Source organism: Euphorbia lathyris, chromosome 6, assembly GCF_963576675.1.
Source record: "Euphorbia lathyris chromosome 6, ddEupLath1.1, whole genome shotgun sequence".
In the NCBI taxonomy this organism is placed as follows: Eukaryota; Viridiplantae; Streptophyta; class Magnoliopsida; order Malpighiales; family Euphorbiaceae; genus Euphorbia; species Euphorbia lathyris.
The window spans coordinates 74,433,535-74,439,021 of NC_088915.1; the positions used below are offsets into that span (position 1 = coordinate 74,433,535).

Consider the following 5,487-nt stretch of genomic DNA (forward strand, 5'->3'; position numbering starts at 1 on the left):
AAAGAAAAAGAAGAAGATGGCGATGTATCGGGAAGAATTTGGAAGATATATATCCAAATTTGACAAATATCACGTTTGATCCTCCATCTTTCTATAATATTTTAAAACTTATCCTAACCTTTTAATTTACACTTAAAACCATCAAATTAACCCCAAACTTTTTCTATAGCACCAAATTAACTTCACACACCCAATAATTATAATATATACTAATATGAAAATATAAATTTTAGAAATTTAGACAGGGACGTGACACTAGTTCTAAAAGAAACAAGCTTTGATCCGTTGATCGAGCATAAGTGTGACAAAAAAAGGAGGAATTAGCATATTACGAGAATCTAGTAAGGAACAATTTGCAGTAGCGGAAGAACTAGGAATATCCTCAACTCTCTGAGTGAGTCGAATTGGAGAATGAGCAACTGGCTGAATAATTTGTGGAGTAATTTGGTGAATAACAGGCTCCACTATGGGATGTACCACTGACGACTGAATGTAAACCATCCTATCACAAAGTAGGTTCCACGCTCACCGCACTAAAATGTTATCGTATTTCTGTATTCTGATCTCCAATCCGATAACCTAAAATCACAACAATGGTCAGAAAATAGGGTCGAAAACCGGCAAACCCTCTCCGATGATAAAGTCAATTGATAATCGAGAGAGAATCAAAGACTAAGTGAATAAGAGTATATTAAAGTGATTAAGAATTAGATACCTCGATTCTGGAAACACCTCTGCTATTTATAGATAATTATAATGATATTTCTAGACACGTGGCGACTTGTGATAGGTCAATGGACACTATCTTTGCGTGCCAACATGATTATAAGAATGAGGAGCGTACATTTGAAATCTGGTGCTCTGATTGGTCCACGTGTTCTTCACAAATGTATCCTCCAGATAGCCTTTGACATAATGAAGACGACCGAAGGTCACAACTTCGACCGATGTCGTCATTCTTTCTTTCTCTTTATAGGCTAGGATCCACCTGAACTCCTTAAGTTATATTGGACCTACTTGAGGTCCCAAAAAACTTAATACGATAACACCATGTGTTTTATACTATTAGAGAGTAGTAAGAAATTCAAATAATAATTTTAGTTTTTTTACAGCGTGAAATGTTTATTTATTGGTGTGATATGTTGATTTTCTTAATATGATGTGTTTAGTTGTATAAATTTTATTTATTTGGTATGATACGGATAGTTTTAGTATCTCTTTGTTTTCTTTTGTTCGGAATTATTTTTTACTTTTTAATTCTAAACAAAATATAAAAAATGTTTTGGTAATATTTTGAAAAAGTTGTTTTTAACAAAAAAAAAAAAAAAAAAAAAAAAAAAAAAAAAAATCAACTAACCAACAAAACTAGTAAACCAAATAGACTCTTATTCAAATTTTTGTTCTTTAATAGTGTAGAGCACACAGATTTTAGTATTGATGAAAATGTGATAATTATATCCTTAAAAATGTGATAATTATATTATTATTTTCTTTATACAAGTTGTTTCTCAATAAAATAATGATTAGTATTTTTCTTTTTTAAGAATTTACTATATATCAGACCCACCATATTATTTATACACTGGCATCAATAATAATGACATTTGGCATACTAAATTAAATACTAATATGTATAATTAATTAAATTTTTTTCAATTAATACTTTTAATAAGCATATTTTAAATTACTATAAATATTTTTAATCGTATTTTTTACCATTGTATATAATTTTTATGAACATATTTTAATTATTATATGTAGTTTCCAGTAATCGCAAATATCCACTTATTATAAATTAATTACGAGTGGAATTATTTGTGCTCATTAATAATACTTTTAGTAAGAAGCTTCTTCATAGAAGAAAACTTCCACTTATTGGAAACTATAACCAATGAAATTGGATTTTTAGTGATTTTTTTTCTGTCAATGCGAATGGGGGAGTCTATGGTATAAAAGATTTGTCCTAATATAAGAAAGGCACTACACCCATTGAATAAAACCTAAAATTTTAAAATCAATTGGACCTTAAACTATCAACACTACAAAAAAAAATTGATCTATAACGACACTAAAATTTATGGTTTAACGACGCTTTTCGGTGTCGTTAAGCCCTTACCCACGCTTTTCAACGTGTCGTCAAAAGCATCATTAAATCGCGTGTCGTTAATTTTAACGACGCATAAAACCTTGTATGGGTAAATTTAATCCGACGACATATTGCAAATAATCGTCGTCATGTTACCAACACTTAAATTTTTTACGTCGTACCTTTTTTATATTATTTATTTTTATTTTTCAATATTTCGACTACGTTTTAATAAAGCGTCGCAAAATTAACAACACTTAATTTTTGTTATGTCGTTATTTCGTTTCAAAAATATTTGAATACTGCGTATTTTAATTATAAAAACCTTCTAATTCAAACCATTTAATTATAAAACCATATTTAACTACATAAAATACCCATTAACACATAATGATAGAAAAAAATACATTAAGAAAGTAGACAAAATAGAACTGGAACTAACTTCGATATAATTCAACAGTCTTGACATAAATACTGGTATGTTAAGAGTTAAATGCTCTTAAAAAACCTAGAAACTTCTAATACAACCAAAACTTCCTAAGCAACTTCTACTTAAAAATAATAACTCAAGTCAGAGTTAAATGCATGAAACACGATGAAACACTCTGTCGTTTATTTCCTTGCAGATAGAAAAAATGTCTTCTTGAAATGCAGCCGAATTTGTTCTTTCCCTTCATTAGCAACTGTGGTTCCATTCCTTATAAATATGAGAGAGATATAGTTAGATGATTGAAAAGCTCAATCTTTAATATATATATATAAGAGTTTAAGTGAGAATAAATACCAAATTAAGTTCAAAATCTTGATTAAATTGCTCATAGGAGGAGGAACCATTGCCCACAGAAGCCAATATGGACCTGTATAAGGAACACATAGAACAAATGATAAATTTGCTGAAAATATTCAAAGTGGAAGTCAGAGCTATGATAAGAACCACCCAAATTCCAGAGCACTAAACTAATCCTATATTGATCAACAAAATAGAGTTGGAATACCATTCTAATAAAAAGACATAATAGGTCTAGAAAACACAAACATATAAGGCATATATAACTAAAAGCAATCTATGAGACAAATTACTTTGTTTACAATGTTTTAAATCTAAAGCAATCCTATATATAAATCCCAAAATAGTAATTTTCTTTCTTTTGGCATGTGTTTTTGGGCCTGGATTTATAGTGAAAACTTTCCATGTTTGAAGCTATAATGCCTGACCCTTAACTAGTTCCATTCACATAGTATAATATGTTGTTCAAACTTTATAACATAAATTATCTGCAAAAACTAACCTTGGGGAAAATAAAAGTGCTATTATCATTCAACCCATATAATGCTCAAGAATGAATGACCAATAAATCATTCACAACCACATTCACTAAATTAATAATGAAAAGTTATGCAGCAATGAAGAATAGTACAATATTATGCAATTATCAAAAAAAATGCCTCTTTCATTAATTGTAATATAATATCAAAGCAAGGATTTTGACAATTCAAAGCCAATATTCAACTTAGAAATAATGAACTTGTTGCAATAAACACATAAAACACAAAAGGGGCAGAAAATAAACTCGAGCTCTGCAAGCTAAACCACATAATCCTAAATATTTACCCAAACATTTTTTTTATCATCTTTTCACATTTTAAATAACAACAAAATTCATTCCATCCAGAAATAAGGTTTTAGAATCTCCAAACATACCACCTACTAGTACTAGTTACTATTAGAAAGTATTCCATTTCCTAAAAGGCACCCTAAATATCAACCAGAACAGTAAAAATAATGTTATCCAGCTAAAGTGCAAAACCAAAATAAATAATTTAGGATACAACGGATTCATAGAACCCATCATACAACGGATTCATAGAACCCATCATACAACGGATTCATAGAACCCATCAAGTTTTGGAATACACAATAGTAGAATCAATCACCTGTTCCCTCCGCAAAATGCATATTATTCAGACATATATTTGCATAGATAAACATGTTGAATTCCATCAAATACCTTGTCGAGTAGAGGGTCAATTGTTGCGGAGGTATTCCCCATCTCTACCTTGCCCTGTCTCGCCAGTTTACACCCTTAATAAGAAACAAGTGAATAACATTAGCAGAAAACTAAAACCTTCTCAGTATACCAAAACAAAACAACACACTAAGGCAATATTGATATTAAAGGGAAATAATGAAGCTTACTGTCATTTAAAAGGAACCACCACTTAGTTTCCTCATCCTTTCTCCTTTGCTCCATCCTCCACCCTTTACCAAATCTGCAGTTCCCCCACATCTTTTGCACACATCAAATCAATACGCAAGGTTCTCAGCCTAAATCAAACTTAAAGTAAATCAAGGTTATCGGAAAAAAAAATTAAAAGAAATTGTCTCAAACTAAATTTTATTGAAGTCAGAAAATCCAAGATAATTGAACATACAGAGGAATCCGAAATAGATCAAGAGAAATAGAATCGATCAAACCCCTAATTCTATTTCCATAGGTCCACTACGAAGAAAACAAAGAATTAAGAGACTATACCTAACGGATATTGAAAGGTCTAAGTCGATATGCGAGGAGGAGCACTGGCAAAGGTCGAAGTCGATCTGCTCCGGCGAAGATTCCTTGTCTAGACTCGTCAATCTGCGAGGAGGAGCCGCAGAGGAATCTAGACTCGTGGTGGGAAACGCATAAATAACCCAGTAAAGGAAAAAGAAAATGTATATTAATGATATGTAAAAAATTTAGGGGTTAAGGTGAAAAAGTACCCCCTAACGTTTTGGGTCATAAGCAATTTTATCTCTAACGTCTAAAATTGTGCAATTTTATCTCTAATATTGGTAGTCAAAAGGAATTTTATTCCTAACGTTGATAATTTGGATCAATTTTAGACATTATTATAAAAGACATATTTTTTTCCCTTATTTTGCACCAATTGCATATCAATTCGTTCTAAAAAAAGGATTTCTTATTTTTTATAATTTAATAATAGAATTGAAAATTAATATTTATAAATTGGGTAAATTTTTTGTCCAATTCGTACAGAAGACAGTATATATATATTTTCACATCTCAACATATGTTTGTAATTTGTTATTGATAAAATGACCCACGTGTGAAGTGTAGATGACAAGATTAATGACCAAGAAGACAATTTGATGAATTATTTCTCAAGTTGACTCAATTTATCAATGTTAGAGGCAAAATTGCCCTTGACTTCCAAGATTACGGGTAAAATTGCACTATTTTAGACGTTAGAGATAAAATTGCTCCTGACCCAAAACGTTAGGGGTATTTTTGCACCTTAACCCAAAATTTAATATTATATATTATATATATATAATTTAGATTAAGTAAATATTAAGAAGAAATTATTTTAATTCAATTAATTGATAAAAAAATTACTTG

General features: G+C 30.2%; 1 long non-coding RNA gene across 1 annotated transcript; it reads right to left on the bottom strand.

Moving 5' to 3' along the window:
• Positions 1–2,509: 2,509 nt before the first annotated feature.
• Positions 2,510–4,766, bottom strand: LOC136233249 (uncharacterized). The gene is made up of 5 exons (XR_010690750.1): positions 4,621–4,766; positions 4,284–4,412; positions 4,096–4,169; positions 2,871–2,943; positions 2,510–2,783 (listed from the first exon to the last, which is right to left on the bottom strand). It is a non-coding gene; the product is annotated as an uncharacterized lncRNA (long non-coding RNA).
• Positions 4,767–5,487: the final 721 nt, after the last annotated feature.